The 16,442-nt window shown below is 49.7% G+C and overlaps 1 long non-coding RNA gene and 1 other non-coding gene across 3 annotated transcripts; both read left to right on the top strand.

Annotated features, from left to right (window-relative positions):
- Positions 1–620: 620 nt before the first annotated feature.
- On the top strand, positions 621–14,003 carry LOC112653188 (uncharacterized). Of its 2 annotated transcripts, none has more exons than XR_003131961.3 (3): positions 621–758; positions 1,080–1,267; positions 13,084–14,003. It is a non-coding gene; the product is annotated as an uncharacterized LOC112653188 (long non-coding RNA). The 2 variants fall into 2 exon arrangements; XR_003131962.3 differs by lacking the exon at positions 13,084–14,003 and adding an exon at positions 4,568–4,974.
- LOC112654190 (U6 spliceosomal RNA) lies at positions 13,879–13,983 on the top strand. Its single transcript, XR_003132853.1, has one exon. It is a non-coding gene; the product is annotated as a U6 spliceosomal RNA (small nuclear RNA).
- Positions 14,004–16,442: the final 2,439 nt, after the last annotated feature.

The following is a 16,442-nucleotide window of genomic DNA, read 5'->3' as shown; positions in this document are numbered from 1 at the left end:
ATCTGCTTCTCCCTCTCCCCTCTGCGCTCACGCTCTCTCTCTCTCTCTCTCTCTCTCTCTCTCTCTCTCTCGATAGCTCTCTTTCTCCCTCAAATAAATAAATAAAATATTTAAAAGAAATAATAAAATAATTTGTATTCCTTTTATACTTATTTATATACAAACTTTTTCCTTTATGTTTTGTTGACCCTTTAAGGTTATATAAACACCTAAGTTATATTAATTCTGCAATTAATTTCAGGGTCGTAAAGACAGTAGCACACATATTTTTCACAGGGCGTATAGTCTGGGCTGAGAACCATATCAGTTTCCTTCTTTTCAAATTCTGTGCGGTGATTCCTAACACGAAACCACTTTTTTTTTAATCACGCAGACATCTAGGTGTCTCCCATAGGCCCGCGGTGGCCTCACAGACCCCTGCCCGCATTGCCTGCCCCCCTCCAGCGAGGGCCTTCCCTGGAGCCAAAGCTGCTGCCCGGCTTTATCAAAGAAAGCTTCAGAGCTGGCAGTTTCCAAGAATCTAGGAGGATTCTTGGTTACAAGCAGCAGAGACCTCCTTGGGCTAACTTCAGCAAAGAAGGAAAGTGCTGGCAGGTCATTCAGCAGCTCCCAGAAGGAATCGGAATGTTGGAGGGGGAGGGAAGAAGGAAAAAGGAACGTTGGAGAAGCAGTGCTGGGGAGAGAGCAGGAAACTGGGGAGGTGACAAGGTCCCACACCAGACCTGGCTGCTCCTGGCCATGGACACCACTGCCCTGGGGTAAGTTCCAGCTCTCCAGGCCTCTGTGTATCTCCCCCTTGAGGTCAAACCCCTGGGGAGAACATCTTTTTGGATGAGCCCGTGTCATGTACTGGTGCTCTGGTGGCCCAGGGAGAGGGGAGAGAAGTCTGTGGGCTACCCTGGCCTGTGGGTGGAGAGGTCCCCCCCTCCCCTCGTCCCTCAGGGGACCAGGGGAGTGCCAGGAGGGCCATTAGCCCCGAGGGTATTCACAGGCAAGGAAAGACCTCTTCTCCATCTTCTGCTTCCTCTAGATTTGCTTTTCCTTCCGTTATCTCTTTCTCTACCAACCTTTGCGTGTAGATACAAAATATTCCGTGGCATGGTGGGGAGCGGGGAATCAAAAATGCAGCAGGCCAAGCAACAGCCACTGAAGGACGTGTGATCCCAACCCCGGCACCGGTAAATGTGACCTCATGAGGAAAAGGAGTCTTCGCAGACGGGAGCAGATTAAGGATCTTGCCATGAAGACATTACCCTGGATTAGCCAGGTGAGCCCTAAATGCCAGCACTAGAGAGGCAAGGGGAGATTCGGTTCCCACAGAAGAGAAGGAGGGAGCGACCACAGAGACAGATGGCAGGGGTGACGGAGGCCCAGCTGCCGCCAGAAGCTGGAGGAGGCAAGGAAGGGATGGTCTCCGGCGCCTCCGGAGGGAGCGGCCCTGCCCATGCCCGCCTCCCAGGCCTGTACTGACTTCAGGCGCTGCCCTCCCGAACCCTGAGACAAGACAGGTCTGTCCGGTTTGTGGTGGCGAACTCATACAGAATATGAAGACAATATCAAAATATTCATACCTTTATTTTTTGAGATTTATTTATTTATTTTAGAGAAAGAGAGCGTGTGCCCACATGGGGAGCAGCGAGGGGCAGAGGGGGCGGGAGACAAAAACCCACGCAGACTCCCTGCTGAGTGCGGAGCCCCATTTGGCTGGATCCCAGGACCCTGAGATCATGACTTGAGCTGAAATCAGGAGTTGGATGCTTAACCAGCTGAGCCACTCAGTGCCCCCCAAATATTCATATCTTTAAAACAAATATTCACATCGGTGGAACATGCAATTCTTGATCTTGGGGTGTGAGTTTGAGCCCCACGGCGGGTGTAGAGAGAACTTAGAATTTTTTTTTCTTTAATTAAAAAAATGTTTTAGGTTGAAATAATAAAACAAAATGGGGGTGGGGGGAGAAGGAGGGAGGGAGAGAGAGTAAAGAAAAAGAACCGAAGCCAAGTAGTTGGTGAGCTAATGAAAGCAGTATTAGTCATCTATCAAACAAAGGAGTGAAAGGCAAAAAAAAATTAATCCTGAAAACCATTCTTCTTGGGAGAATAAATCTAGGGTTAGAACAGGGCAGCTTTAGTAACACAATACAAGCAAAAGTAATAATCTGTAAATCCATCTAGAGCAGATATGTTATCTCCTGACAAATGCAGCAGGAGGCCCTATAGGACATTTGCGTTACTTTACTGCTGGCTGATTTTTGAAAGAGAGAGAGGGACGCCAGCGAACACACTGGATGACTCAGGGGACAAATCTGTTTTCAGATAATTGCTTCCTAATGTGCGGTGATGTGAGTCTTAGTCATTCCCATAGCACGTCCGTGTGTGGGGCCAACGAGCGAGCGGGACCAGAGCGCTCCACCCACCACAGTGGCTGGTGGCTGGTGGACAAGAGCTCCCCACGGAGCCCGCGGGGTCAAAGAATGCCACTGAGGGCCCCTGAGGCTAGGGCGGGCAGCAATTCTAGACGCTGGCTTCCTGTCGCGTCCTGTCGCTGCTGTGCAGCAGGGCGCTGGGACACAGCCCACGCACATCTGGGGAGGAAGGCTGCCGGAGTGATGTCACTGGCAGCAAATCACAGCCCTGGCTTCCAGCCGCCAGCAGTGCGAGCCTGGTCCAAGCCAGGGCCGGAAGCCCAGGGCAGGTGGGGGGGGGGGTGTGCAGCTCAGGCCCTGCTCACAGGCGGGACAGAGGGACAGGCGTGTAGCTGAGATAACAAAGAATGATGAGAACAAAACACTCGGAAAGCATCAGACTGACATAGCAGCAGGGCTCAAAATGAATAGATAGGAATACACCTCTTTTTTTGTTGTTAAGATTTTATTTATTTATTCATGAGAGACACAGAGAGAGAGAGAGGCAGGGACACAGACAGAGGGAGAAGCAGGCTTCACGCTGGGAGCCTGATGCGGGACTTGATCCTTGAGTTAGTCCATGGTTCCTAGGATTTGAGGAAGATGGCTTTGGTCCTGAGCCTGATCTACTGTGGAACTTGGCTGTTTAATCAGTGAATAAATCACCTATGTGCACAGCTTTGTGTCCTAAAGGCGTTTTGCCGGTCAGCTGGGGACACTAGAGAGCCAGGAAGCACCATAAGCAATGCAATAGAAGCAAGCTGTGGCTGCTGGCTGCTAACACATTCATTCGTTCAGCTGTACTTCGTGAAGGCCTGCGTGCTGCTGAGCACTCTTCTGGACTCTGGGATACAGCAGTGAACAACAACCCACCCCAGATCCCGGCCCCCGAGAGCCGGCGTCCTCATGTATGCTTTGGTAAAGTCACGCATACTTGAGTTACTGGAGACACCAAAGGGGGTGGGATCAGATTCATGAGCCTGGAGACTCAGGAAAGAGATGTAGCCCAGAGTTCAGAGAAGGGCAACCTCAGCGACTTAGGGATGCTTTGGGGAGCAGAGCCTTGAAGGGTGGTCAGACTTTGGAAGGCCTGAGAAGAATTGGAGAGAACTTTGGAGGGGGACAGGAAGATAGGAAACAAAGTGAGTGAGCCATGATGAGGGTGAGAGAAGAGAGAGGGCAGGCTGGAAAGGCAGGGCAAGTATGGCTTAGCGGTACTGGCTTACTGCAGGTGTAGACAATGAATGCAGTGTGGACAGTGAGCAGCCAAGCCACTCGAGGTCTGGAGTCACCTTGGCTAGTCCTGCCTGCAGCCTCAGGTCCTCCTAGTTACACTACCTCTTTCCCACTTCTCCCCCACCCCACCCCTACCCCCTGCCTCAATTTCTGCTTTCTGATTCATTTTCTTCATCCCCATCTGCCTCCTCCACCCCATCTCTTGATGGTTCCCTTCCTACCCCTGTTATTTTATTCTCTCACCACTATGCCTCATGAGTGAGAAAAATCAATAAAGTAAAAAATTATTCTGACCAAAGGGGTTCTTAGAGAATTACTACTTACAGAGAATTACCTTTGTGTTAATTCTCTCAAACCAGCCCAGATCTCCCAGGCCCCTGAGCTAGCCTTTGCGTGTGTTGTAATCAGAGCCTCAAACATAACCTCAGAAATAGCTGCTCTTTCAAAACACTAAGAGTATCTGCTAAGGCAACAGAAATGTGAACTTAATTCTTAACTCTGCAGAAAGAGGAATAGGAGAGAAAATGCATGGGAATTAGTAGACTTGTGTTTTTCAAGTTGTCTTAACAGTCTTATGTGTTTACAGTTCAGGCAAGTCTTATCTTGTATCATAATAATGGAGGATCTAGTAGGAAATACATATTTCCTCATGCTTAATTGATTCTTAACCCTAAAAGCAAACTTATTCACAAATACTCAGAAAATACAGAAAATAATTGAAGGAAATAAAAACCAACCATCATTCAGAGATGATCATGATAAATTAGTCTTTGCTGCATAAGCAACTTTACAACATCAAGAGCTTACAACCACATACATTTATTTCCTCTTTCCTGGGTCCACTGAGACTCTGAGTACCCGGAGGGGCTTGAGCTCTGGCTGAGTTGGGTTAGTTTTGCTCCCGCATGTTTGCTCATCTTCCTCAGTGACCAGCAGCTCTCGGGAGATACTGTTTTTGCCATGGAAGATCACAAGAATGCAAAAGGGTGAGCAGAAAAATATGACGCCTCTTAAGGCCTTCACTTGAAACTGGCATACTGCACTTCGCCTCACTGGCATGCTGCAAGCACCGCCCGCATTTCATTGGCCAAAGAAAGTCATCTGGCCGCGCCCAACGTCAGTGGGGCAGAGAACCCCGCATTATAAGCAGGAAGAATAAAGAATAATCCAATCTTGCCAAACCACTGTTCTCACGTCAGTATGCTTCCTTCCATTCTTTTACGCTGTACATGGTTAAATGATTTTGTAAGAATAATCTTGTATCTTTTTATATCTTTGCAATCATTGCCTTTTCCCTTGTCTTGTGCTCATCCACTTCTCATCTTCTCATTCCTGCCTGTCTTCTTTTTTTCTTTCTTTCAAGATTTTATTTATTTATTCAGGAGACACACAAAGAGAGAGGCAGAGACACAGGCAGAGGGAGAAGCAGGCTCCCTGCGGGGACCTAATGCAGAACTGGATCCCAGGACCCCGGGATCATGACCTGAGCCGAAGACAGAGGCTCAACCCCTGAGCCACCTAGGCGCCCCTCTTCTTCCTTTTTCCCATCTGCCTTCTTCCTCTGCCGCTTCCCTTCCCTGCTCTACACCCTTATGCTTTATTCTCCCTCTAGGTCCCATAATGTTTGTTTGTTTGTTTGTTTGTTTGTTTGTTTGTTTGTTTTAAAAAACCCTGTACCTTTAATTACTTCTCAGAGATCCTGCCCCCAGAGCTCCGGCCACTCTAAAATTTTGATTCCCACACCATTTCAAATTATTGAAAAATACAAATAAAATAATTGCAATAAGAGGGGATCCCTGGGTGGCGCAGCGGTTTAGCGCCTACCTTTGGCTCAGGGAGCGATCCTGGAGGCCCGGGATCGAGTCCCACATCGGGCTCCTGGTGCATGGAGCCTGCTTCTCCCTCTGCCTGTGTCTCTGCCTCTCTCTCTCTGTGTGACTATCGTAAATAAATAAAATTAAAAAAAAAGAAAAAAGAAAAAATAATTGCAATAAGAAATTCGGCATTTCCTGGGGCCCCAGCTGCTCCCTGATTGGAAGAATGTTTAGGGATGTCTGGGCAGTCTCTCAGGGTGGCAGGAGGCTCCTGGGGTGAGGCAAGAGCAAGATTCTTGGTCATAAAACCCCCACGTGGGGGATCCCTGGGTGGCTCAGCGGTTTAGCGCCTGCCTCTGGCCCAGGGCGTGATCTTGGAGTCCCGGGATCAAGTCCCACGTCGGGCTCCCTGCATGGAGCCTGCTTCTCTCTCTGCCTGTGTCTCTGCCTCTCTCTCTGTGTGTGTCCCTAATGAATAAACAAATAAAAATCTATTAAAATAAATAAATAAATAAAATAAAATAAAATAAAACCCCCATGTGATGCTCAAAGGGTGCTTTCTGAGGTCTGGCAGTGTTAAAGCAGATCCAGGGGGATGGCCTACCCTACGACTGCAACGGACCTGGAGCAAAGGAAGACACAACATGTCATAAAGACACCGGCCACATATTGAGCCCTTCCCTGAGTACCAGGCACCTACTGTTCCACTTTTGCAGTGACTCTAAAGGAGAGGGCTACCACGTCAGCTCACTCCGCAAGCACGGAGGCAGAGGTCACACCGCCTGCCCGCAGCAGCGGCAGCTGGACCACGGCGGACCCCCCCCCCCCCCCCAGCAGGGGTGCAGCAGGTGCAGGCCTTTCAGGCCGTGCAGCAGGTGCAGGCAGGCGCCAGGACAGCTCAGCTCCCTGGCAGTGCTCGGGCTGCTCCGCCGTGGTCGTGGTCGCTGCGGCCTCGCGTGCCTGTGTCCCCTGCCCTGCACCCTGCCCGTGCCTGTGTCCCCTGCCCTGCGCCCTGCCCGTGCCTGTGTCCCCTGCCCTGCGCCCTGCCCGGGCTGGGGGAGCATGCCCACGCAGGATCCTAAGTGAGGAGCCTACCCCTGCTCCCTAACCTCGGTTTGAGAAAACGACCCACCAAGTAGTGAACAACAAACAGGGGCACTTGGTGGCTCAGTGGTTGAGCCTCTGCCTTCAGCCCAGGGCGTGATCCTGGAGACCCAGGATCGAGTCCCACGTCGGGCTCCCTGCATGGAGCCTGCTTCTTCCTCTGCCTGTGTCTCTGCCTCTCTCTCTGTCTCTATCATGAATAAATAAAATCTTTAAACAAAAACTAAACAGCCTTGGGAGCCCATGAATTCACTCATATAACTGGAACAACCTAATTCCTCCATGTTTATTCTAGGCCTACTAGTTGCTCATGACCACGGCCTTCCAGGAACATGAACTGTCATTTAAGAGATAAGTTATATATGATAGAATTAGAAGAAATCAGCATGATATTTCATGAAGTTGATAAATCCCATCAGACGTGAGAAATCCTATTAAACTGAGATAATAACAGCTATCATTTATTGCTCATGATCTATGTGCTTCAGATGGGGTATCTCATGTTATCTTCCCCAGAGTCCCCAGAAAGAGGTTCTTTTTTTTTAAGTGTTTTTTTTTTTTTTTTAAAGATCAGATGCTCAGATACAAAGTAACTGCCTGCCAAGGCCAGGCAGCTAGTAAGCAGGAAAAGCCAGGTTGAACCAGGAAACTGAGGTGGCCCAGCTCCTACACACCACAGTCAAAACCTCGCGCGGGGCTTTGCTTGCCTCTCAAGGAAACCGATTCTCCGTCCTGTGCGTCCTTGGGCAGGGGAAAGATGTGCATTGCTTAGAGTTATAAAGAAGGGCCTAATGAAGAAAATGATATTTGATAGACCTTGTGCCAATAAATCAGCCACCAGCTCATCTTCATTAACCACTGGGTAATAGTACTAGAACAATGTAAACAGACAGTAAGACAGTAAATGCTTTATTAAAAAATCTTTTCTTGGGATCCCTGGGTGGCGCAGCGGTTTGGCGCCTGCCTTTGGCCCAGGGCGCGATCCTGGAGACCCGGGATCGAATCCCACGTCGGGCTCCCGGTGCATGGAGCCTGCTTCTCCCTCTGCCTGTGTCTCTGCCTCTCTCTCTTTGTCTCTCTGTGACTATCATAAATAAATAAAAATTAAAAAAAAAATCTTTTCTTTTTTTAAGTTTTATTTATTTAAGTAAGTAATCTCTAACACCCAACATGGGGCTTGAGATCAAGAGTTGCATGCTGCCCTGAGTCAGCCAGGTCCTCTGACAGTAAATGTTTTTTGAGCTGAAGTATTTTGCTTAACTAAGAGTTAGCTATTGAAGGGTAGGTGTGTGTGTGTTTGTGTGTGTGTGTGTGTGTGTAGAAATGAGGGGGTAGGGAATGCTGTTTGGAGAGCATTTAAATTTGCCAAGAATGAGCCCAGCCTGTCTTGGGGAAACTGTGACAAAGCCAGTCTGTTGAAAATGAAGAGTTCACTCAGTCATTCAGCAAACAGTTCTTGAGCACCTACAATGTGCCAGGCACTGTGTGAGGGGTTAGGAATACAGACATGAGTAAGATACAACCCAGCCTTCAAATGCTTCCCAGTCTTGGAGGAGGGGGTCGGGGGTGGGGTGGGGGTTGGCAGGGAGGGGAGAGACAGGGCAGGCGGAGACAAAGACGTGTGCCATATAGGCTAGACATGTGCCAAAAGGCTTAAGTAGGGTCTGGAGAAAGAGCTGAGGGTGCGTAGAGGGAGAACTGTTGGGGAATGTGAGAGAGAAGTTGAGCAAGGCTGGTCAGGCCTCACCAGGCAGTGAGAGGAAGAGGACAGGGGATGGGGTGAGCAGCGACAATGAGGAGATCCCTGGCAGAGGACAGCAGCTGGGTCATGTCAGTGACCAGGTGAAGCCTGGCCACACTCGTCGGTTGCACAGGCACTCTCGGGCCAGGACCAGGTGCCTTCAGAAATGAGCCTTCTGTAGGACTAACAAGGCAGCTGTTTTCTGTGTTTTCAGGCAACTTCCAGGAAACGCTTATGGCATGCATCTTTCTTTTAACCCCCAGGGACCTTGTCATAGAACAGAATAGGAAAAGTGGTCATGCTCTCACTCTTTCCGCATAAAGCTTCCTTCAAGGTCAGAATTCACTCTATAAGTCTTCACGGAGTACCTCCCACGTGCCAGACTGTGTCTGAGGTGCTGAGGACACAGCTGTGAATAAAATCCCTGACTTCATGAAGCTCCCATTCAAATGGGGGCTGCAGACACAGCCAAGGAATAAAAAAGAGACAGACAAAATGCCAGGGGGTGAGATGTGAGGGAAAGAAAGCAGGGAACGGCGGAGGAGGCTGGGGAGGGCGACTCTGTGTGGGATGCTCTGATGGAGTGACATGGAGCCAGCATGTGAAGAGGGAGGGGTGAGCCGGTGTCTGGGGGCAGAAGAAACTGTCTGAGGTGGGACAGTGCTCAGTGTGTTCTAGAGCCAGCCAGGGGCCAGCGCCACTGGAGTAGACGAAGCAAGGGAAAGGGGAACCGGAGGGGCCAGGGCTAGCTCCTGTAGGGAGCTTTGGCTTTCCTCCCACCTGAGGTGGGACCGTAGGACAGTAGGAGCAGACACGTGCCAGGTCCAGGGTACCGCGTACAATGCCTTGGGGACAGAATGTGGGAGACTGGGCCAGCCGGGGAAACCAGTAGGAGACCACTGCAACCGCCCAGGAAACGGCGATGGTAGCTCGGCCCAGGGTGGTAGCAAACAGACATTGGGAGATGATCTTATTCCAGAGATATTTTGAAATCTGAAAGAATTTGCTGATGGATTAGATGTGAGAGAGAATGACTGGTCGAGGATGAGTCAGACAGATTCCGAGGACTTGGGCCAGACTAACTGGGAAAACTGCCATGTATTAAGACAGGGGGACTTCTTGAGGCTGGAATTCAAAAAATGTGATTTGGGACATATATAATTTGAGGTGGCTATTAGGATACATGAGCCCTGAGTTCAAGGGAGAGGCCAGAGCTGGGAACAGTAGTTATTAAAGTCAGAACAGGCAATTAAAACCATGGGACTGGGTGAGGTCACCCAGGCAGTGGGAGCAGGCAGGGTACGGTCCTCAGGGCAGGGAGGGAGAGGGGAACCAGGAGAGAGTGGTACCTTGGAAGTCAGCTGCTGCCAAGAGGGGAACTAAGCTAAGGAGTATGGCTAACCCTTGGACTTGGCAATGTAGACCAATGGGGACCTTGACAGAAAGGTGGTGAGGGAAGCCTGGTGTTCCCATCAGGGTTCAAGGGAAAATATGGGAAGAGAGGATGAGAAGATGAAGAGTGGACATCTCTTTTAAGGACTTCTGTGTAATGTGCAGTTAAAAATGGAATTGGAGGGGGGCGCTTGGTGACTCAGTGTGACTCTTGATCTCAGGGTTGTAAGTTCAAGCCCCACGTTGGGTATAGAGGTTACTTAGATAACTAGATAGATGATTGATAAATAGATTGATCTATCAATAGATAGATAGGTAAATACTTTAAAAGTGAAAGAGAAGGAAGATATAATTTCACAATGTTAGGCACTAGAAATGAACCAGCTGAGAGGAAAAAATTATTCATGCAGAGAAAAGAAGCAGGGACCCTGGAGGATGTGTCTCTGTTGTTGAGAGGGGAGGAGAACCAGTGCACATGTGCAGGGTTGGCCTGGGGGGTGGGGGGCAGCTCACCGGTTGTCAGCAGACGGCGGTCGGAGGCCATCGTGGGTGGATCTGTTGATGGAACAAGAGAATGTTTTCTTCTTACTGCTAATCTTAGCCATCTGCTGTTTGTATGTAGTTTGTATGGTGCTGTTTTCACCAATTCTAAGGTGCAACTTTTTCATATTCTAAGACCTATGAAATTGGAATAAATATTTATTTTTATTTTTTTTATTTACGATAGTCACAGAGAGAGAGAGAGAGAGGCAGAGACACAGGGAGAGGGAGAAGCAGGCTCCATGCACCGGGAGCCTGATGTGGGATTCCATCCCGGGTCTCCAGGATCGTGCCCTGGGCCAAAGGCAGGCGCCAAACCGCTGCGCCACCCAGGGATCCCTGGAATAAATATTTTTAAAAAAGATTTTATTTATTTATTCATGAGAGACCCACAGAGAGAGGCAGAGACACAGGCAGAGGGAGAAGCAGGCTCCACGCCGGGAGCCAGATGCGGGACTTGATCCTGGGATCCCGGGGATCACGTCCTGAGCCAAAGGCAGATGCTCAACCACTGAGCCACCCAGGCGTCCCATAAATCTTACTTTTTAAAAAAGATTTTACTGATACCTGGGTGGCTCAGTGGTTCAGCACCTGCCTTCCACCCAGGGCACGGTCCCGTAGTCCCAGGATCGAGTCCCACATCGGGCTCCCTGCATGGAGCCTGCTTCTCCCTCTGCCTCTCTTTCTGTGTCTTTCATGAATAAATAAATAAAATCTTTAAAAACAAATAAAAATAAAAAAGATTTTACTTATTTATTTGAGAGAGAGAACAGGAGCACAAGTTGGGGAGAAGGATAGGGGCAGATGGGGATGGAGAAGCAGATGCCCCATTGAGCAGCAAGCCTGACTTGGAGCTCAATCCCAGGACCCCCAAGATTATGATCTGAGCGGGAAAGCTTAACCTTAACAGCTGAGCCATGAGGCACCCGTGGAATAAATCTTAAATCAATGGGCCAGGGATCCCTGGGTGGCGCAGCGGTTTGGTGCCTGCCTTTGGCCAGGGGCGCGATCCTGGAGACCCGGGATCGAATCCCACGTCGGGCTCCCGGTGCATGGAGCCTGCTTCTCCCTCTGCCTGTGTCTCTGCCTCTCTCTCTCTCTCTCTCTCTCTCTCTCTGTGACTATCATAAATAAATAAAAATTTATTTAAAAAAAATCAATGGGCCATTTAGTTGTTAGTATTTACACTCAACTCTTGAACAATGTGAAGGTTAGGGGGGAAAGACACCCATCCCTCACATAATCAAAAATCCTTGTATAACTTCTAGATCCCCCCCAAAACTTAACTATTAATAGCCTTATGCTGACTAGAAGTCTTACAAATAACGTAAACAGTTGAGTAACATATATTTTGTATGTCCTATGTATTACATACTATATTTTTACAGTAAAGTAAGCAAAAGAAAATGAGAAAATACATTTACAGTGCTATGCTTTATCTAAAAAAAAAAAGATTATCAAAAAATGTATGTCTAAGTGGACTCACACAGTTCAAACCTGTGTTGTTCAAGGGTCAACTGTATTCTTTCTCAGCACTGCATACAATAGAGAAGAATTTATATCAGACGCAACTCAGATTCAGGGGACGATGGTTGTCACTTTCCCTTGGGCCTAACTAGACTTGTCTTTTGGGGAGGGCCCTGATCCAAGCAGCGCCCTGCAAATACTGTTCACCTTGTGAGCCAAAGGGGAGATGTCAACATTTTCAGTAAGAAACTCTGGGCTAGAGCTACCTCTCTGGTACAGATGTGGACCGCCCAAACTTCTGAAGAAAGGTGCAGGTGCCTGGAGAGTGGGGGGAAGGCTGGCCCTCTGCCCACACGCTACACACCTGTCTGGGCTGCAGACGGTTCTTCCTCAGAGGAATAGGAGAGACCAGGGACGAGGCAGCCAAGTCTCGGCCCACATCTGAACCCCGGCAGTGAGGCCTGACTCAGAGACCAAGTGGTTCCTTCAGTCAGATAAGATCTTGGCCTCAACATCCTGTGCGGTGAAGACAAGGAGAAGTCCAAGGGTCTGAGAACAGGGAACTGTGTCACCGCATAGCTCTTGGGGATCCTTCAGCTTTACCGACCGCTAGCAGGGGGGCTTTTACTTTTTGGGTGAGTACAGCTGGAGCCCCAGTCCCCCTTTTCTGTAGCTGAGGTGTAGGAATGGTTTGGGAGGTTGTCTCTGTCCTCCCAAACCATTGAGGGCTTAGCATACATTGTGGCAGCTGATCACTGTGTGTGCCGTGCAAGCGCACCCAGACGGGCCCCTGCTCTCTGACCTTATGTTGAGTCAGGGAGATGTAGTAATAAAGTAATCATATATGTGTTTATTTATTTATTTTAATATTTTATTTATTTATTCATGAGAGACACAGAGAGAGGTAGTGACACAGGCAGAGGGAGAAGCAGGCTCCATGAAGGGAGTCCGACGACTGGATCCCGGGACTCCAGGATTGCGCCCTGGGCCAAAGGCAGGCGCCAAACCGCTGAGCCACCCAGGGAACCCCCGCTTGCATTTCTAAAGTGACTCTCATTTCAGAATTAACTGGGCCCAATGGGCGAAGGGGATATACATAACAGGGCTGTAGGGCTGGCAGGACAAAGCTGGGATTATCTGTGCTTTAGAGTCCTCGCTCTTGGGACGCCTGGATGGCTCAGCAATTGAGCGTCTGCCTTCAGCTCAGGACGTGACCCTGGGGTCCCGGGATCAAATCCCGCATCAGGCTCCCTGCCTGGAGCCTGCTTCTCCCTCTGCCTGTGTCACTGCCTCTCTCTGTGTCTCATGAATAAATAAATAAAATCTTTAAAATAAAATAAAATAGAGTCCATGCTTTTCCACTCTATCGTTCTCCCTTTCAAAGGAGGAAGATAAGACAGCCTCAGATGCAGTGACCTCAAGAATCAAGACCTGAATCCCTGGACACACCTGCTTGCCATCATTGGGCTCCAAAGCCAAAAATTGGCCTGACTTTTTTTTTCCCCTAAGAAATAAACACCAAATTTCTTCCTAGAGTACAAAAATTCAAGGAAGCTTCTGATAACGCAGGCACATAGTGGTACAAGGAACACAGCCACTGTAAGATTAGGACTTTGGCGTCTGTGTCTGAATGTGCTACTGAAACAGGTTATTTCTAACACAAGGGCAATGTTGGGGCCAGGCGGGAAGGGAAACTCCTCAAGATGGCAGATACGCCAAATGGCTGAGGTTCCTGTCACCACCTCCACTTGGGACGACAGCTTGGGCAGACCCTTACACCTCTCCTTTGGACTTCCCCAACCGAACCCAATGCCCTTCAAACCCCAGAGGAGGAAGTCACCTTTGACTGGTCGAATTGCAATCCTTCCTTTGCATAGTGAGGGTCACTCTGGTTGGATTGCAATCCTTCCTTCGCATATGAGCCAACCAATAGAAACCGTTCTGCCTTACAACGTTATGTAAACCCCAGACCACCTTGTCTTGGCGCGACTTCCCCGACTCACTCTCTTTCCCCCGTGAGTCGTGGAACCTCGCCCGAGGGTGCCTGCAATAAAATCTGTTCTTGGACCCTCGCTTGCCTTGGCAGTCTCATTTCCTCTAGTTACTAAAAAACTTAACAGGCAATACTAGCCTCTATTTCGTAAGAAATAGTGAAAGTGAGTTAATAACTCAACATATTGTGCTCACTTGGGCAGCATGTATACCAAAAATTTGAACAATGCAAAGATTAGCATGCCCCCTGTGCTAAGAAGACATGCAAATTTGTGAAGTGTTCCATATATAAAAAAATAAAAATAACAAAACTAATTTGACATGTAACCCATTATTATTATTACAATTTTTTTTTTTCTTTGCAAAATCACTACACTTTCTATATTGGATCAGTAATAGAGGGAGCTGAGACTTTGGCGAGTTTTGTAAATAAAATAGATTTTGGCTTCAGCTGGGATAGAAAAAGATTGGATCCCTTGTAGAGCCTGGTGGGAGAGGTGCCAGGGTTCAAGAAATCAGGGGCCTCTTGGGCTCGAGGGCTGGGGGCTGGGGGCTGGGGTCCGGGGGCTGGGGGCTGGGGGTCGGAGGCTGGGCGTTCTGCACCAAGGCCTTCGCCTTCAAATGCTAACGAAGGTCACAGATGGGAATCAGCAGGCCCCACTACTTCCCTCAGCGGCCCATCCCCGCGGCCCACCCGCGGCCTCCTGAGGTTTCCCAGACCCTCCCTCCTCCACGTTTCCAGATCTGTGCTTAAACCGCTGTGGCTCTTGTCTCTGGTTCTGTGTGGCCCTTGGTCATCTTCCACTTCGAATCCGAAGATGCTCTCCTCGCTGCCTTTCACGGGCACCTGTCATTTCCTAATTTGGGGGGGTGGTGATGCAGGCACATGGCGGCTTCTAGCATCCCCCACCAAGCCCAAAGCACCTCTGCGGTGCTCCCAGGGGTGAGGCCTTCTAGTTCTTTGAACACAACGGTCTTGTAAGGTAGGTAGTATTGTCCCCATGGGGACCGAAGACCCAGGGTGAACGACAAGTGACAGAGCCAAGATTTAACCCAGGCCAGGGGGACTCCCTGACCAAGACCATTCCTCCTGACTACACAACACTTTAAAGGTAGGAGAGACACGTCTGTTTTTTAGATCTTATTTTTAAGTAATAGCTACACCCAACATGGGGCTGACCTTCCAACCTGAGATCAAGAGTCCTGTGCTCTACCGCCTGAACCAGCCAGGAGCCCCTATAGGCAGGAGACATTTCTGATTGAAGGACTGATAGGGCAATTGGGTCAGGATGAGAGCGGGCTCCATGGAGGTCCTAAGAGACAGAGTTACTTGACAGAGACCTCAAATCCAGCTTGTTTCAGGGCCACAGCTTCTCTCCCAAGGCCTTGGTGGGACTTGTTCCCTGACACTAACAATCAATAGCTTTCAGGACCCCAGGGTGAGAGCACACTCGGGGCCCGCGAGAGCACACTCGGGGCCCGGGGCGAGAGCACACGTTGGCCTTCAGTTCCTGCTCTGACAGGCCTGACCACTGTCAAGTGCTTCTTTGCACTTGACACGTGCAGAATTACTTTGCGGTGGATTGTTAGGAAGCAGCTGGCGTGCCCTCTCTCCCCGGGAATGGTGTGCCGTCTCCAGCACGTTGGTCAAGTCCTGCTGGGCTGCGGAGGGAAGACCTAGTTGACTAGGGAGTAGGGATCATTCACCTGAGATCCGCTCTCACACCATCCACCGAGGTCAGTGCAGCCACAGGAATCATCCCCTGCATGTGCGTGTGCAGAGTGCTCTCATGGTCTCCTGAGGACCCTTACGCACCTTTTCTTCTTTCCTTGTCACAATCAACCTGTGGGATGTGCAGCTAGGGTAGGATGTGGGGTCCTATCCTGTCACAGGGAAGGAACCTGCAGTGGAGGCGGAGGCGGGCACTGCGGGCTCCGAGGCCCACCCACCCGCGGCGCCACGAAGGGGGACCCACAGCTACTCGGGCACATGGGTCTGGATTTCACACTCAAGTTATGCTGTGCAACTCTAGTTCCCCAGCTCGCAGTTTCTTCCCACCTCTGGGAAAAATCTTTTCCCTAGTCTGCAGCTTGAGTATGTGAATACTGACGGAAGGGCAGGATTAGCAAAGATCTTTAAAAATCCTGACAGCCAGGGCCCCTGGCCAGCTCAGGCCCTAGGGCAGGGGACTCAGGTCTGGAGCTCGGGACTCTAAGCTCCACGTTGGGTGGAAGGCTTATGTAGAAACAAACTAACACCAGACATCATACGCTGTGGATGGAACTATAACTTAGTGCTCTGTCTCTGAAAGACAGTTTGATAATGATCATTAAAAGCTTCTCAAATGGGGCAGCTCAGGGAGCGGAGGGGGGTGGGCAGCGGTTTGGGGCCTGCCTTTGGCCCGGGGCGCGATCCTGGAGACCCGGGATCGAATCCCACGTCGGGCTCCCTGCGTGGAGCCTGCTTCTCCCTCTGCCGGTGTCTCTGCCTCTCTCTTATGTCTTTCATGAATGAATAAGTAAAATCTTTTTTAAAATTTTATTTAGTTATTCATGATAGTCACACAGAGAGAGACAGAGAAGCAGAGACATAGGCAGAGGGAGAAGCAGGCTCCACGCAGGGAGCCCGACGTGGGATTCCATCCCGGGTCTCCAGGATCGCGCCCCGGGCCAAAGGCAGGCCCCAAACCACTGCGCCACCCAGGGATCCCAATAAATAAAATCTTTAAAAAACTTAAAAAAAAAAAAATA

The sequence above is a fragment of the Canis lupus genome, chromosome 3 (assembly GCF_003254725.2).
Source record: "Canis lupus dingo isolate Sandy chromosome 3, ASM325472v2, whole genome shotgun sequence".
Taxonomy (NCBI): Eukaryota; Metazoa; Chordata; class Mammalia; order Carnivora; family Canidae; genus Canis; species Canis lupus.
Note: the sequence above shows the minus strand (reverse complement) of the source record. Positions and strands in the feature narration are given on the sequence as shown.